The sequence below is a fragment of the Coturnix japonica genome, chromosome Z (assembly GCF_001577835.2).
Source record: "Coturnix japonica isolate 7356 chromosome Z, Coturnix japonica 2.1, whole genome shotgun sequence".
NCBI classification, from domain to species: Eukaryota; Metazoa; Chordata; class Aves; order Galliformes; family Phasianidae; genus Coturnix; species Coturnix japonica.
Genome location: NC_029547.1, coordinates 13,287,202 through 13,305,903, shown reverse-complemented (window position 1 = coordinate 13,305,903; position 18,702 = coordinate 13,287,202). Strand labels below are relative to the sequence as shown.

The window sequence follows — 18,702 nt, the reverse complement described above, 5'->3', positions numbered from 1 at the left end:
ATCTGACTTAAAGACAGGAGCAACAGGAGCAAAGGAGACACCGAGTACTTCAGCCTTTTTCTCACCCTTGATGGCAATGTTCCCTGTTGCATCTAATAAAAGATAGAGAGTCTCACTGGCCCTCTAAATGTTATCTTTTACAGTGGTGGCCAGATTAAGTTTTAGCTGGGTTCTACCTCTCTAATTCTCTCTCTGCATACCTTGTACTATTTTTGAGTTACCTACCCCTTCTTCCAAAAGTGGGGAAATCTGTATTTTTTTCTCAGTCTCTGAGCAAAAGCTGCCTGTTTGGCCAGGCTGATCTTCTTCCACATTGGTTCATCATACAGCATGCAAGAATGGCCTGCTCACATGCCTTTGTGCCCTTTGCCCTTCAGTGCTGTTTCCCAGGAGACTCTTGCAATCAGAGTCCTAGCCAGACCAAAGTATACTCTCCAGAAGTCGAAGGTCATAGTCTTGAATCACAAGAATAGAAAACTCTATCATTTTGTGATCATTCTGTCCAAGGCAGCTTCCATCCCCCATATCTCCCATCATTCCTTCTCTGTTCATAAACAGCAGCTCTAGTAGGGCATCTCCCTTGGTAGGCTTTCTTTCCAGCTGTGTTATTTTTGTATCCATCTTTTTATTGTTAATATTCCTCATTTCTTAACCCCAGTACAACACCCCAATGTTACAACTTGAAAAGAAGCAAAACATGGTGCCTCGACCATTTGCACAGTATGATGAACAAGAGGATGATATGAAAGAAGGTAGAAGGATCTCACTTGGGAAGCCAGGGTAAATACTGCAAAAACTCAGTCTGGTATATGCAGTTCCCTGGAACAGTCACTTACATACCGTACTAATAGCCCAGGTATCCTTCTTCCAGTACATGCCCTTGTAGAAGGCATAAAGGTTACATGCACAGAGGAGACCCAAAGTCAGTCTGTGGCTGCTGGGTGGCTTTCCAGAGGCCCACACAGTGTTGTTGTGCTCCTGCAATCAGTCAGAAGGAATGCAGTGTCTGTTTTCATATAGATGCTGAGTCTCTTATGACTAGAAGGCAACATGGCTTGTGGAAATCGGCATTCTCTCTTTTCCTTGTCCCTCCACAAATCAAACATCCAGGGAGGGCATGTTGTGTCTGTGGGCAGAGCATAGACAGGGAGGCTCCTAGGCATTAAAAAAGAAATAAAATAAAGAAGAGATTAAAATGACAAAATAATATCCTTAGGTTCTTCATCTCTTCTCTCTTCTCCTCCCACATATTACTCCTCTATTAGATTTTCCAATAAGATCAGTTATTTTTTTGTCCCCTGCAGCCCAGATCTCCAGACACAACACTCAGCATTTCTGATGATCTCATAGCAGTTTCCACAGCAAAAGATAATGACCACAGAATTCACCAGTTTTTGTTAAAATCATTCCCTGGCATTTGGAGAGCTGAATTACATCTTCAAAGCAGCACAAGGATAGCAGAAATGCTCCCCTTTTTTCTTCATTTTCCAGGGGAGCAGCCCCACTATGGGAAGGGCAAAATCATCCCTTTTCCCTTTCCCTGCCTACAGCATCCCTTCTCTCCCAGTCCTGCTCTGCTGCAAGCAGGGAACACAAAGCTGCTAGCAACAGATTGACATTGGGCAGCCTTCTATATCCCCATAGGTAACCCCAGCACAGACTGACAGCTTTGCCTCAAAGCTCCCTTTCCAAATACATAATCACCTTAACAATTCATACACAGGCCTTTAAGTTTTTATCTGAGTTCATCCTCAGAGCATCAGGATTCCCAACTGCTGCCAGTATCTAAGATCTGATGAAGGAGTAGAGGCAACTGACCTTAAATAGGGATGCACTTTCTTTATTTTTCATTATTTTTAACAACACAGAATCAAATCAGAAGCCTGCTGCCCTTGAAATCTGCAGGAATGGTGGTACGCATCCAGGATGGAGACAGGCTAACCATGCATCTTCCTCCTCCCCACTGTCAGTCTGCAAGAAATTCACCCCTTTGGAAAATGAAGCTTTGCTCATCATATCTCAGGCTCCAAATGCTTCATTTTCTCAGACAAGAGAGCAATATGTCTCTAAGCTCTGAACTGCGTCAGCTTAGTTACTGTTTTTACTAATTAGTAAAATAAATTTTTTATGTCCCAAGATGTGTATTATTCAATCAGTGTCAAACAAAACTGTCAGAGAAAATCTTCCAACTCGTTGACACATTAATTACACCTTTTCAGACTGCAACATTTTAGATTGAATTTTGCTTCAAAATTGAAGTTTTTTTTTCAAATCTGAAATTTTTGAGAGCCTTGCTTATTCTGTACTTATTAGAGTAGTTCGGATCTTGGTTTGACCCACAGAATTTCTGCCTCTTCTTTCATCAGCCACAGGCAGTGAAGTATTGAATGAAGAAAGAATGATCACTGATTGGGAAACCATGCTTGGGAAACCAAGTCCCTAAATATCTTAGGGTGCAAAGAGGAGAATCACAGGTTTCTGATTCACTGAGCAAGACAAGAAAATGAATCTTGCTTGTCTCAAAGTACATTTTTATTTGTTTCCACTGAAATTAGCATTGAAGAAAACAGTTTCTTCTGTATGAAATTAAATGTAGTCACTTTTGTCATCTATTTGAATGTCTAAAAGCCAACAGGAAGTAAAAGATTCTTGTTCCTGTCCTACAGGAGGAGGTTTGTGGTGCCTTCGCCTCAGCTCTGCCAGCTGTATCTGGTTACCCTGTTGTCCCCACACACTCTGCCCCATGCTTCACTCAATAAATATAATGAAATTCCATTTTATTTTCCAGATGAATTTGCAATTGCAAAGATCTGAGGTGAAAAGAGAGGTGAGATGGGCAAGGGATTTCATCCAGGAGCAGTAACTTTATGTTCAAGATCATAAAGAAGAAGAAGATGGAGAATGAACTCTGGAAAAAAAATAGTTGATACTATAGCAAATTTTGTTCCTTGGGTCAGATAAAAATGGGTTATAACACTGTCTGCATAGCACTGGGAATCCTTAGGCATTAGCAGGAGGATGTGATACAGTATACAGAAGATTGACATTTCACATCTCTGTGATGCTATGAAACTCTTCTTTGGAACACTTTAATAAGCCAGAATTAATATCGCACTTTCCCATGAAGATGCCTCACTAAGTTTGCCTGGAAAAGAAATGTTCCCTCTGAACAAACCACGTGAGACAGTAAAATTAGAAGATTAAGCTGTAATGTTTTCAAAGTTTAAAAAGTTAAACAATTTTTTTTAAAGATTTTTTGCCATATGTCAAGGATGTATGAGGTTGTTTCTCAAAATAGCTTGCCTGCATGCTTTGTAACACATGCAGGAATTTCCCTTCTCCTCCTCCATATTCACTTCACTTCTAAATTCAAGCCCTGATGAGTACAATCTGTACCAAGACAGGGATATTATGATAATAAGGAAGGTACTTCTATTGTGCAGTTAAAAATATGTTCGAAAGATATTTAAATGAATCTAGTAGATTTACAAATTACCTTGATGCATTTATTCCCTCCTTGTATTACTGTATTTATAGGTGTTTTTAGGCAAATATTTTTTGCAACGTGTAGGGCAAAGTCATGCTGCAGATAGCATCATTCATCTGATTATTTCAAGGAACCTTTTAATAGTCTTACATCACATTCAAATGTTAGTTTTTTAAGTCCCATTGAGAAATGAAGCAAGATAGCTGCAGCCAGTCTGTTTGTTAGAAAACAAGAATATTTCTTTGACCTTGAATTCTGTGTTCAGTTTTGGGCAGCTCAGCACAGAAAGGACATTGAGGTGCTGGACCAAAGAAGGGCAGCAAGGCTTGTGAAGGGCTTGGAGAATGTGCCCATTGAGGAGAGACTGAAGGCTGTTTAGTCTGGGGATGAGGAGGCTGAGGGGAGACCTTACAGCTCCCTTCCAATACCTGGAAGGTGATTGCAGAGAAAGTGGGGCTGTTCTGTTCTCACTGGTAACAGGTGTCAGGATAAGGACAAATGGCCTCAAGTTGCACCAGGGTGAGTGTAGGTTGGATATCAGGACAAGCTTCTTTACAGAAAGGGTTGTTAAGCACTGGAATAGGCTGCCCAGGGAGGTGGTTGTGTCACTGTCCCTGTATGTGTGTAAAAATGGTTTGGATGTGGTGCTCAGGGACATGATTTAGAGGAGGGTTAGGGTACTATGGTTAGACTGTGGTTGGACTTGATGATCTTTGAGGTCTTTTCCAACCTGAGCATTTCTGTGATTCTATGATTCTATATGACTGTAAACACACAGCAGCCCCTCTGACTTATAGCTTTTCATTTTAGAATTATGGATATTTACAACAATCTTTACCTTATAAGTGAATCCTGAATTTCTCCCAAGCTAAAACAAGAAAAACTGGTAGAAAGCACAAATCATATAGTTTCAGACACCAACTCTGAAGTACTGTCCTCCACTGCATTTGCCTGAGGTCTTCCATGACCGTTTTTACAGAAACAAGTTTTTGGGGTTTCCTTTGTCTACACCAACTCCTGCACTGGATTCTTCTTTAATAAAGCATTCCAAGGTCACATGCCATCAGTAGTCTTTGTCTCAAAAAGCATTCTTTTCCTCCTAGCTGGTGTCTTGCATAGCAGTTGCTGTATCTTTAATCACCTGTTACTGAAGTAGTCTGAAGGTTGAGTTGCTTTAACTATCCTGTCTGTATCTATAATGAGTATTGGGTTTGAAATACATTGTTTGTATGTATCTTCCCTTAGATGTCATTGCTATTTGTGCTCTGGCTGTTCAGGTATATGAAATTTTTTTAACCTTCCTTCCCTACAAACATCACTGCCTCTTTTGATACAGTTGGCCTCGGTCACCTCCACGGTGGCAGCAGAGCCACAGCTCCTGTCTAGCTCTGCTACAGGGAAGGTCGCCAGACCATAGGGACTGGTGGCCACTCCAGAGGTCTCAAGTGTCTGCTTTGACATCAACCACCAAACTCAGGTCACCTTCATGGCCCATCTTTTGAGCCACATTGAAAAGATAAAGGCTCAATAGTCAGTGCATTCCCCAAGCGTTGGTCTCTCTGATTGGAGGACTGGTGGTAAAACTATCACTATTGTCAATATTGATTGACTGCCTTGATACTGATATCCACTTAAGATCAGCTGCTGTGTGTACATAAGCTGTCACAGGGCACCAGACAAAAATGTCAGTCTGTATCAACCTGGGCTGGCTGGTAACCAGTAAACTAAATGTAGAAAATGGCAGGTCCTGAAGACTCAGCCCAAGTGGTGCCCAGGTGCTCAAAATAGCATCCAAATGTGCTGGGTGTTTAAAAATACACTGTCTCGTTTGGATGTCAGACTGGGCAGGAGGACGTATGCCAATTAACTTAGGCATGTCTGAAAAAAATCGCGCACAACTTTAAATAGACATTGAGGAGAAGAAAAGATGAAAAAATCCACGACAGAGCTGCTGAGCTCTCAGCCCTGCTACACTCTTTGCTGCTTACAGGACAGAAAGTTTTCTCTACATTTTACTCTGATAAAAACACTAGCACTGTAATTTGCTACACCATTACACCACACACTTTATTTTTCAAAATTAGTTGCTAAAATATAGGATATTACACGAATATTGCATTCACTGTACAATAATCACTCTTCAGTACGAATGCAGAGAAAAATTCCTTCTGTTCAGCAAGACATGGGCAGCTTTATTCAAAATGGTCTCTGGTTGCATGTGGCTGACACAAGATGAGAACTTAAGCTGAGAGGAAAAGCTTCCAGTACTGTGACACCAGATCCACTGAACTGCATGTTCCTGCTCCAATTTGCAAATATCAGGCATCTAACCAAGGGCATGGATGGCATAAAGCAGAAATATTGGAATGCACTGCATCTCTGCTGTGCAGAAGTGTTGATGGCAACGCTTGGGTCTACCTGTTTATCTCCAGAGCTCCCATTGCAACTGCACCTTCTGAGCTGCAAGGCTGTAGATGTTTGAATTTAACTCAGAGGAGGGCTGTCAGAATCATGTCATATTCCTGAGCACGAGTATGACAGCCTGCACAATTCACGTCAGAACTTTCTTTTTCTGTACAGTAATCACTAACGGGAACAGAAAAGCCTCCTACAGTTTTTGTGCATGTTTAGTCTCTGAGCAGCAGGAAGACATTGATGAGTGATGAATAGAAGCCCCTTCTTTGTAGCTCTAAAACTCCGTTGGTGTACTTGTATTTGAATTATGGGGCAGCATATCTCTGGTGATAACCTGCAGTTAGTGAAGTTGTGCTAGGGATGTAAGGTACATGTAAGAAGCTGGGCAGGTGCTCAATATAAGCATTTTCCATGCTGCCAGTTCATTAGCACAGTCAAAAGCTTGAAATCGAATTATTGCAGCTTGATTTTTTTCCCCACCTAAAATTATCAGTTGCTTCAAAATAATGGGGGACGTCCCCACCAAAACTGCATCTCCAAGGGAAAGAGGGTTTGCTTCCACATTATGGCTGAACTATGAAAAGAAAGGTGGTAGGTTTTTGGACAGGTGTATTTCTCAACTTATATTGCAAGAAATGAGAACATAAAGATTCTGCTTGACTAGCAAAGCTTTACTGATTCCTGGCAGAAGGGTAAAGAAATGAAAGGAAAATGATGCAGGTGGAGGCTCATCTCCTTTGTGTTGTGGCTGGAAATCTGGGTTTTAATGGCCCAAGCATTGCAACCTAAAGGGAGGTTGTCAGAAGTCTCCATTTTGGAAAAGAAAGATAAATCAAATCTCTGCATCTAGTCATTCTTCCTTATCAGTCTTGTCTGTGACTGAGATGACATTTTGAATATGACATAAATACATTCTGCTCTTGTTGCAAGACTCTCTCTCATAATAGACTTTGATATGAATCCATTCTATCATGCTTTCCCTTGTCATTAAAACACATGAAACCCATGTTATAATAACATCATCTATAATATTCCAAAGTAACCTGGAGATACTGCTGTAAAGGGCTCTCTACACTATTATTTTCATATTTTTTCCAGTTTGCAGACATAATGCAACCCTGGACTCTGGATATTTAACCAAACAAACAAAAACCCACACAAAGCAGATTTCCACTTTACTTTCAATGGTTTTACTTTACTTAATTCTTTTATGCCAGATGTTTTCACACAGTTCCAAAAGCCTTAAATACAAAATGCTTACAAAACCACTGAGAATGAATGGCAGCAGATTATACTCCTCATAATTAACAATTCTGTCACTCCAGTCTGGCTTGTGCCACCTTTACCTGTGTCCCACACATCAGTGGTCCAGCCTGAACACATGCACCCAACCCCAACAGCACAAGGAAGTTTCAGGGCTCCACATCCATTATGTCTTCATTCTGAAAATGAAGCTCTCTGCAGCAGTTCCCAGCTGTGTGCTTCTCATTCAGCCTCTAATTCAAAAGTACTGATCCTGAAGTACATTGTTATACCCACTTTCATAGTTAGCCCAAATAATGTCAGGATGCAAATAAGAAACCTGAATGAGGTCCAGGAGAAATTAAAAATTTAGTCGGGCCAACAAGTATTTTTGAAATGTCATCTTTAAAGAAGCTCAGCCTTTGTTATGGGAGGGAAAGAAACTGTGTGTCCCCAAATCCCCTGTGCCTGAGAAGAAAAACAGAATTTTTAAGTGTCATGGGGAAATCTGATTTATTTAGTCTTGTGCATTCTTCATGGGGAAAAGCAGGGATATATCTCATTGCTTCTCCATTTTCCTCTCTTTCTGGACACTCATAAGGGTGAGGGGCAGAGTGTGGAGTTTCAGGAGAATGCAAAGTCTTGCTTTAAGGTTAACATCTGCTTGTAAAACGTTCTCCTTGTGCCACCAAGCTCAGCACAGGTGCATGAAGCAAGCTGGGAAAGAAGCACCATCAGTCCCCTTGCAGTCTCCAAGGGTTTATTTCTTGTCCTATTCTATGTCACCCGATGAGACGTAGTTGCAGTGGCTTTACTGCACAACCAAATGCAAATAGTGTCACATACTGAAAGCTGTCATGTTCCACTTAGATTGATCCACTGAAGAAGGGTAAATGGAAATGTAGGGCTGGATGGGGCAGGCTGAAGCTTGGGCTAACACATATTGCAGACAAAACAGCTTACAGGCATGTGGTGAGCTGAAGGCAGCATCACCTTCAGTCGGTTACATGGCTATGTTGCATGGGGCCATGCATGTGATGATGGGTTGTGCCTTCTGCTTGACCTGACCACCCTGCTCAGAACTAGGTGCTTCTCAGCTTAGCATCTCCAAGCCATACTCCTGCCTACTCCAAAGCTGGTTTTGGTGGCTGATCAGATCAAACACCCAGCAAAGCTGTAAATCCCTCAAATTGCAGGGGTAAGTAGTGGAAGGCAAAACTGGGAAGTCCTGTTGCATTTTCTTCATTGTCTAGCTGAGGAAGGTAGGTTCTTGTGCAGAAGAGTATCTCCAGCTGGCTGCAGCCTGATGGGCATCACAGCTGGTCAACATCACCCATGTTCTCCTTCCTCCACAAAAATCAAGGTAGACAGTAAGCACTGAAGAGGAATTGGCACCACTGAGATAGTTTGAAATACGCTGCAAATATTTCATGAAGTGTCCAAGGTGAGATTTACAGTCACCATTCATTCAACAGCACGTATAACAATTCATCCAGTGTCATACATTAGAAACTAGCTCTCCTTTTTAAAGGAAATTGCTCTGCTTTCACTCAAAATCTATGCACTTCTTATGATCACACAGTATCTCATAAACAACTCACTCCAGTGTGAGTTCTGTGTGCTGCAAATGATGTATTAAGCCTAGTTTCACAGTACTTGATGATACAAAAGATAGCTGATGTCTGTTTGGCTGGGCTTTTTTAATTTTTTTTAATCTTTTTTAATTTTTCTTGGGGATTTTTCACATGTTGATGGGGCTGAGACTTCACATACGTGTATGCTTATAAAGTTATTATGCATATAAAATCATATCGGGATCTAAAATGTTTTGGAATGTTTAGAAAAGACCTGAAATCTCGATGGTTCACTTCCAAATCTGCATAATTTTCTTTCTTACTTAGAGGTCATGTTCTAGTTCAATCCCAATCATAATCAGTCAATGTAAGCTCCAGATAAGGATTGCCTGACAGCTGGATATTAGAAGAAAGCTCTTCTTCATGCATGTTTAAAAAACTCAACCATTAATCTTGCCATGAAATCTCATTTAAATTATTGTGGAATATTACATCAAAGTTATCCACTGATCAGCAATGTGACTTATTTTCTGACAAGTACAACTTTGTCATTTTTATCTGATGGTCATCACAACTTCACACAAAAATAGCTTCCTATTTTTTTATTTTTTTTTTTAATTCTCTCCCTTCTCTTTTACCAAAATTGACTACAGTGCAGATTTGTATTCTTGGCATTCTCATTCAGTTTGATGAGTTTTAGGAAAGTTGAATTGTTGTTTTGTCCCCAGAAGCAAAGCAAACACTGCCCTTAATTGATAACAACACAATTTAACTGCCCTATAAACAGTCATTTTAACTCCATGATATGTGGCTGCTGCTTCAACATTTAAGCAATGGAAATGACATCATTATCAGACAACTCTAGATGATGAAAAATGACCGACATTAGGGAACACTCTGAACCCAGGAATTCTTCAGCTATCAGTCATCACCATGATAATGTATTTTCTTCTATCTGCAAGTATAGACCTATGATGAGGATGAACTTGCAAGGGAAAGAAATACACTTTCCGAGGATGTTTGTATAATTAAGCAGCAGCAACAACACCGCAGGGATTCTGCATTTCTGAGGATAATCTCTGCAGAGAAGCCCACAAAAACCTGTATGCTGGGATTGCAGACACACGAGACATGTAATGATATCCAAGGAATGTTGTCTTAGAGATGCTCTGTGGCTATCAAAATAAAAATCTGTGGTGATTCCCTTTTAGCATTAAATTTTCTATTTCATGCCCAGGTTTCCCAGTAGCTCTTTTGTCCATTGTAAGCAGCATTGTGCAGGGGGACTGACAGCAGCAGTACATGCTCTGCGGTGTCCACTATTCCAAGGACAGCACCAAAACCTGCAGAGCAGAGAGTGCTCCCAAAAGGAGTAGTTGCAAAGGAGTTTGCACACTGAGACTCAGCCTCCCAAGTGAGCATCCATGTAGTAGGATGGGGAGTACTGCAAGGAAGGTGATTTCAAGCTGAATATGGAGACTAGCTGAAGCAGAAGATGCTGTGTAAGTTTTGAGTAAGGATGGGTAATTTCTGATTAGTGAGAGCTACTCAATTATAGACAGCAACACCCCAATAAACTGAAACTTGTCTAAAGCCACCACAGTACCACCTGTGCTGTGCACTTGTAGCTTCCCAATTGTGTTTAGATGAGACAGAGGAACATCCTGGTCTGTCATTGCAGGTGTTGTGGAAAACATTTTTGAAGGTGAAAGGCTCTTGAGGTCAAAATGTTTCTTTTTCAATACAAAAAGAAGAGAGAAGCACTTCTTTACAAATGGTAAGTGAAATATTTGCCTCCGTTTTCTTCTGTTTAAATATAAAACAGATAAAATAATTGCAGAAAGACTTACCAATTCGTTATGTGCCAGAGTGAAGGGTTTCCACTGAAATGATCTATGACCTTTCAAACCACAATGTCGATACATAATGTGAATTTTATAAAAGGGAAGGAAGGAAGGAAGGAAGGAAGGAAGGAAGGAAGGAAGGAAGGAAGGAAGGAAGGAAGGAAGGAGGAAGGAAGGAAGGAAGGAAGGTGAGGAGGAAGGAAGGAAGGACAGGAGGAAGGAGAGAAAGAAGGAAGGAAAGGAAGGAAGGAAAGGAAGGAAAGGAAGGAAGGAAGGAAGGAAGGAAAGGTAAGGAAGGAAGGAAGGAAGGAAGGAAGGAAGGAAGGAAGGAAGGAGAAGGACCAGGAAGAAGGACAAGAAGAAGGAAAGGAAGGAAGGGGAAGGGGGAGGAAGTGAGAGGAGGGAGGGAGGGAAGGGAGGGAGGGGGGGGGGGGAGGGGGGGAGGGAGTGGAAGGGATGGTGAGGCGAAGGTCGAGGGAGGGAGGGAGGAAGGAACTTTAAAATAGTTTTTTTATTTACCATTCTTTTACCATTCCAATGGGCTGAATTTTACAGATAGCAAACCCCAGATGAAGCGTTATTTTTCCAAAATCCCCAGCCTCCAGAATCTCATCCCATCTTCCTATGTTTTATGTTCATCAGCTCTCTCCACAAAAGCAGGAAATTACAGGGAAAATGCAGTTGTTATTTGGGTTTTGCTTTGTTGTGCCTTTTTTGAGAACATTTCAAGAATGCTTTTTATCCGTGTGTTTATTAAAAGCTTGAAAATATGACTCATAGAGGCTCAAAAGCTGGTAATTAACTAAAAGGAAACACAGATTTACAGCTCCATTATCCCAAAGCCAGTGCTGAACTTGGTGGGACAGGAGGGGAAGGCTGACATATGTTTTTTCATGCTGAGGCTTAAGGGTAGCAATGCTTCACAGCCCAAGGCAGGGGGCACACACGTCCTGGGGTCTTCACTGAGGTACAGATCTGGGGTTTGGGCTTCCAAAGGGCAGAAGGGGCCACAGCACTTTTTGAACAAACCCCGATAGGGATTTCCATGCTGTATTCTTGTATGCTATAAACATCAGCAAAAATTCTGTCCTGTGCTCAGAATGGAAAAGCTTTCTTGCGGCAGCTTTTCAGGGGTAAAGGTTTTAAAAGGCGTTGCCTCGTGGAGGAAAGGGCTCCTTCTGATAGTGCTTTTGGTATTTCTGTCTTTGTGCTTTGTCTGCCAGAGAAAGTAGACCTCATCTCTGCCCCCCACACCCTCCCCAAGACATGGCTTTGAGCAGCAGGGTGCACTCAAAAGAGAAGCCCCAGGTAGCAGCTCACCTCACTGCTGTAGTGGCAATTATTCATCAGTTTGACGTTGAGTAGTGTTTGAAATTTCACCAAGATACATCTTGTTGACTCACCAGCTCCACTTACGGTACTGTGTCAGGGATGCTCACAGAGCCCCAAGTAGCTTGCATGCCCCACACTGTGGGGTCGTAAACAAATGTGCCAGCTGCAGCCATCCAGTGACTGGCAAGGGAGAAGACTCCCCTTCTGCTTCACCATCACATGCATCTTGATGATGATGCCATTCCTCTCTCCAATTCATTTTTTTTCTGGGGTTGTTTTTTTGGTTTGGTTGGTTGGTTTTTGGCTTTTTTGGTCCCAGATCGGTGACCAGAAAGAGTATCAGCAAGCAGTAAATGTGGTGCATGTCACCCAGATATTCCATTTACCACAGCAGTGCAAAACAGCAGTGTAGGTCCACCTGAATTCAGAGAGTTTTGGGCCCACATTCAAACCTGGTATTTCTCTAACATGTAAGAGGTCATATCAATATAGGTGTTGGCAAACAAGCTCTTCTGCAACTCAGTTACCATAAGGAGATTTTAACTCATTTCCTGAAGCTGTAATCTACGTTGTGTTACAAGGAGAGATGGAATATCTAGGTATACGTAGTTAAATAGGTATCGGGATTTAATAGATTTTCAACAAGGAGGCGCTGTTGAAGAAGAGAGGATATTAATACATCCTGGTATGTAAGCACTCATGAAATAGGGAATTCTGTGAAGAGAAATACAAAAACCATTGACCGGACCACTGACCACAATTGGATTATGACAATATCCACTAAGTAAAGAAGATCCACAACTCCCTGTTAAAAAGACCACAATTTCTTTCTCCAATTTATTTTCAGACCTACAATTCCTAATAGCAACAATAATTCCTGTCCACAAGAGTAATGCCAGCTAATAGGTTTTGTGGCTGGTCTATTCTGAAAGATAATAAGAATGACAATATCTTGAATTTGCCACATCCTATCATTATTCAGAGGGAGCGAGGATCCCTTAACTATCACAGCTATGTCAAGTGGAAGTGAGGGAAATAAAAACACAATGTGGATTTCTCCGGTGGCAGTCAGAGAGAAAAGATTCAAAGCTGAAAATTCATTGCACATTCTTTAGATGAGTCACAGAAATCCAAAATAACCACAAGATGATATGAAAGAACAAATTCAACTCTAGGAAACAATCTCAGGGAAATTATTCCAGGAAAGAATTTGTTCATTATACATACAGCATCGCACGTCACATGGTCTAGTTATAGGAATGAAGGCACCATAGGAATTAGATGGTCTTTTCAAGCCTGTGAGGAGTGTGAACAAAGAATATAATTACACATCGAGCCCGTTGATTAACCAATTACTAGTTAAAGCAGATTTAGACTTTAAATTAATTTGGCTCTGAATTCTGGGGATTTTGGGGCTAAGATAAACAGTGTTTGAAGATTAATTATCCTTGTCTAAGATGAAGGAACTAATTTCAATTTTGTTAGCATGTCGAAAGACTCTGGCTGCTGCATGGAAGAGGGTAGACTGCAAATCTCAGCAGTATTGAACGGATTGATTAAAGTGAATTCTGAGGCTCCTAATCACTCTAATCCTCACAGAGAGTGGTGATATTACACACTATAATGTGCAAGGCCAAATTAATGTTTAAATGAAAAACAGACCAACATTTACCTAGAGGAGAAAGTGCACCCTCTCCAAAGGACTGGAGAAGTCCTACCAAAATGTTACACAGGAAGTAGGGAGGGGACACTGGAGCACAGCTCTCTGTGCATTTTTGTCCAATGTCTAGTAACAGGAAAAGAAAGGTTGTGGTACCTGTCATTTCCCTGTGTAGTGTCAGTATCAGTTCACGGTATTGTGTCAGAATTTCACAGGAGTCATAACATGACACTGCAGTACTGCCAACAGTCCAGCTGTGGAATTTTGGAAAGCAAAAACTTCTCATTTCAATTGCTATTCCAGAGTGCAGATAGTTTTCCTCATCAGCATGCCTAGTAAGGTATTCAATTGCCTGAAGTCCCATGGTGTGCAGGACAGTGTTCACACTGTGTTCTGGCTAAGTGCCTCAAACCAGACACTCCCTGGCTATTGCTGCTCTCCGTGACATGCCCCTGAGCTGCAACTACCAGGAGTCAACCTTTGGTTTCATGCCAGCAGCACAGAATCATAGAATCAGGGAATATCCCAAGTTGGAAGGACAATCAAGTCCAACTCCTGACTCCTAGTTCCTCCTCCTTGAAAGACAAGGATTTCCACAGCAAAACCTTGTCTAAATGCTGGATGCTTAATGCATAGTTGGTTAAATGCAATCAACAAATTCCTTGAGTGCGTTTCAGGAAGCTCCTGCAGAGCACAGTTCTACCACTGCCTGCTAAGTACCAACTCCATCTCAAAGTGAAGTGTTACCTAGTGCAGTTCAGTGTTGAATGTTCCTTAGCACATTTCCACCAAAGTCAGTATAAGGCATTGCAGTTCACAAGAACAAGGAGAAGGGCCAAATTCTGTTTAATAAACCCAAAGCCGTAGATTCGGAACTCCTTATGTTAGTGGTCAACCTTGCTCAGACATATGATTTAGCAGAGGGTTGTTAGAATTAGGGTACTATAGGTAGGCTGTGGTTGGACTTGATGATCTTCGAGGTCTTTTCCAACCCGGGTAATTCTATGGTTCTATGACCTGGTGGCTGGCAGCCCTGCCCATGGCTGGGAGTTGGAAGTGAGAGGACTGTAAGGACCCTTCCAGCACAAACCATTCTATGACTCTATGATATCTAGAGCACCAGCATCACTTCAAGTGTGTATTTAAAATAAAAATTTGTTAGAAGTGTCCAGTGAGATCATTCATTTTGCCCCAGGATTTCCTGCATAATTCACTCTGATCCAGTGGGTGGTATCCATTCCATTAGCAGGGGGTCGTAACTATGTGGTGTTTAATGTCCCTTCTAACTCAAACCATTCTGCAGTAATGTGATTCAGTGGAAGCTGATAACTGCTGTTACATGCACCTCATGTGCATACAATGGAAAATTTTTTTAGCAGATACATTCTAGGGACTAGATGTGTATCTTCTTTGCAGGTATTGCAGGCATCACTTACATCCAGAGAATTCATCTTTTTGTAAAGAAAACCTACCCCTGTGAACTCCAAACCTTGGTTTAGTTCAAAACATTGAGATAAGAAAATATCCTCATGCAAATAGTTTTCTAAAGCACAGAAGCCAACCTTTTCCCACCCTTCCTCTCCTCTCTGAGGCACACTTTCACATCTCCTGTTTAATGGAATTCAGGACACATGAGCCTTCATTGTGCACCTGGAGCCACAGGGAAGCCAGTTCTACATGCAGCTCCCATAGGTCCTTGCTGAGATGTCATGAGTGGGCTGGCAGCTGGGACAGGGGTGCACTGAAAAAGTCAGGTACCTTGTAAGATAGTGCTCTGCTCTTATATGTGTATAAAACAACATATTTTTCACTGCCCTCACTTTCAGAAACAAGACGTTGTTTTGGGTGAAATTTAAATAAAATAGCAGCTTGAGTCAGATGCATTTGGCAGAAAGAGGAGTAACTGAAGACAAACACAACGCAAAATATTGTGCAGGACTCTTAACAGGAGGTGCCACCAGTTCTGCCTGGAGCCACGAATTACTCACCTCAGCCCCTGCATCTCGCAGGAGTTCCACAGGCCTGGTGGCACAGTGCCTGGTTGGGATAGGGCAGGCAGGAGTCTTGCTGGGTGCAGGCTGGGCTGGGGTGGTTGGTGGCTTTGGATGTGAAAGCTGAGCTCCCCTGTCCAGGTCATGCCCAGCTGCATCCCTCACAGCCAGAAACATCACCAGCCTGCAGCGCTGCTGGGCAGCACAGCCTTTCCTCTACATGTGTTTAGTCATGGACTTGTTTCTGAGAGCTGTTAGCTGTCAGCTCCAGCCCATGCAAGAGACTCGGAAACACGTTTCTCTTCAGCATTGTACACTAGAGCTGTTGCATCTTCTGCTGCACACACAGCTGCTTGCGCTGCCGCATCCTGTGGCTTGAGTGCTTTCAACTCCCCCTGAGAACTCATGGGATACATGAAGTGCTCAGATATGATTAGGTAAACCCAGAAGGTCTTCACATCTTTCAGGAAGCACACCCAGTAAAGATCTGGGAGGGTGAAACTCAGCCACAGGAGAGACTCAGACCTGAATTCTTTCACTGCAGGTGGGACAGAGTCACTCCCAGCCACATGGCTTAGCAAATTCAGCTGCATGCTTAGGCATAGCTAGTGCAGGACAGCAGAGATTTCACCTGTGGGTCATTGCACTGGAAGCACCTGGACAACATTTTCTAGGTACTTTCAAAGTCATGCCAGGGAACAAAGGTGACAGGAATCACTTTCCTCCTATTTTTGATTGTGCAGATTACATGTATTACAAAGCTGCTACTCTACCCCATTGGATTAGACCTACTGAAACTTCTGGGTATTAATTTCCTACAAAGTCCATTGCCAAGATAAATATGCAAACACGAAATATCTTGACTCCTAAATTCCCCTTAGCTCTAGCTTTAGCTTTGACTTTCTCATTGCAAAGTCTTTCCATCTGCTTCAGCCTCGTGTTTAAAAATATTGAAAAAGATTCAGAAGAATAAAACAAACAAACGAACATGGATACACTCAGCCAGTTGTGTAGTTCGCCCACACAGGCACGCACGTACCTCAGAGGTAATCTTTATAATTGGAGCACTATAGGGTGAAATCCAGTCCTGGATTATTTGAATGCTACATATAGTAGCCAGCAATGATTGAATTAACCAGTGCTCTTAAAAATCCAGCCGTACATTCTTGACATTGAGCGTCTGCATTAGTGAAGACCACAAGCTGTCTACTCAGTGTGCAAAGCAATACCCTTTGTAATTCCTTCTAAATTTATTGTCTTTAATGTTGTGGAGTCTTATTGTTCTCATGCTGTGGGATGGGGTCAGGGGGGAGAAGCTGATGAGTTCTGACTGTGCCCTTCAGAATCTAGAATATCTCACACAAATGCTTTTTAGCTCTGCCCCTTGCTCTGCTAGAGAAAATCTTCTCTTGCTATTATTCTTACAATTTCTTCTGCTCTGGGATGTTTTTTCAGAATACTAGTTCTTTATCCTCAGTAGATCTTGCTGTACCTTGAAACTGGGATTAATCAAGCAGGCTTCTAGGCTTTATTAGCCCTCAAACTGGGGATGAGAGTGGTTTTGCTCCTGACTCTATGCTGATTAGGACAAACACAACCCACTGCATTTTGCAGTTGTAGATATGTTGTAAATCTTGTCTTGTGCTTCTTCTTTGTTAGCTACTAGCAAAATAAGTCCCACATATCTGTTGTAAGCAAGTTGTTTTTTCTGTGGTTTGGGACAGCGAATGTCAGCAGGGCAATTTCAGAGTGTCTGGATACTAGCTGCCACAGTCCCAAATCATGCAGTGCCCCTTTTGCCAAGGTGCTCCTGGTTGCTGAATGCAAGCCATCTGAGATAAGGTGAGTAGGTGTCTACCTAAGCATGCATAAAGGCACATGGAAGGTAGCTTGTGAATGCTCCGGTTCTTATACTAAAATAAATCCACAGGGCACATTGATTACTTACCTCTGGAAGTCCTAGGGCTCTCATGTTGGAAGTGAGGTTGGATGCTGCGCCCCAACAGTCACATACGGTAGAGGTGAGATCAGAATTAGAGAGCCAGGTCCCCGTCTCACTGTCCCACTGGCAGGCCAGTAGGCCATATCGACACTGTAATTATACATTCCACTTTTGCCTCTGGGGCATTTCACTAGAGCAAGATAATTAAGCTCTCCTTCTGGATATCCTCTTTTAATGAAATGGTGCACGTAACACAGCTTGGTATTTATTAACGATAATGAGTTTTTAAAACAATTTGAGGCAGCAGCTCACCTTTCACTTGTGTGGTTGCAGTGCATGTCCAGCATCATTCCCAATTTAATGATGCCACGCGTCTTGGGTCAGTCTCCTTCAGAAGGCAGTCTGCAACATAAAATACAGCAGCCTCCATTTGCAGTCAGGTCATTATGAATGAAAAGCAGGTCCAGGCTTGAGCTAACACAAGCAGATGCTGCCTTCCCCCTCTGTTTGAGGTGCTGATGGTGGTTTATTAATTTTTAGCACAAGGTCACAAGTTTACTTGCCCGCTGAATCTGAGTTAGTGACCTCGTATCTCACAGGCAAGCAAACACAAGCCTTCAATATCTGACACTCACAATGTTTCTTAACAAGTAAAAGCAAAAATGTAAACCTCAAATTTACAAGAGCCAGCTGAGGTTACACATTAATACCTTGGCTGCTGGAGCAGAGATGGTCTGATTAGGGCAATGTAGCTTTCTATCCCTAAGAGAGCACAGCAGCCAAAGTCACACTGGCGGCTGCTGGCTGCAGCAAAGGGCTGCAGTGCACTATGCAGGAAACCCTGGGGCAAAATGAATTATCTCACTGAATGTTTTTTAAAAATTCTGGTTTCCAGTGAAAAAACTCTTGAAGTGATGCTGGTGCTCTAGATATCATAGAACTGCAGAATGATTTGGGCTGGAAGGGACTTTAAAGTCCACCCAGTCCCAGCTCCCAGCCATGGGCAGGGCTGCCAGCCACCAGATCAGGCTGACCAAAGCCCCATCCAACCTGGCCCTGAACACCTCCAGGGATGGGGCATCAACAGCTTCTCTGAACCAGGGCCACAACATCCCCTTTTTGTTTAACACCATTCTCCTATCCCTATCAGAATATGTAAAAAGTCAGTCTTCCTCCCAATTATAAACTCCTTTTAAGTATGTAAAGGCTGCAGTG

The 18,702-nt window shown here is 42.2% G+C and overlaps 1 long non-coding RNA gene across 1 annotated transcript; it reads right to left on the bottom strand.

Moving 5' to 3' along the window:
- Positions 1-254: 254 nt before the first annotated feature.
- Positions 255-18,405, bottom strand: LOC116652510. The gene is made up of 2 exons (XR_004305608.1): positions 17,800-18,405; positions 255-1,155 (listed from the first exon to the last, which is right to left on the bottom strand). It is a non-coding gene; the product is annotated as an uncharacterized LOC116652510 (long non-coding RNA).
- Positions 18,406-18,702: the final 297 nt, after the last annotated feature.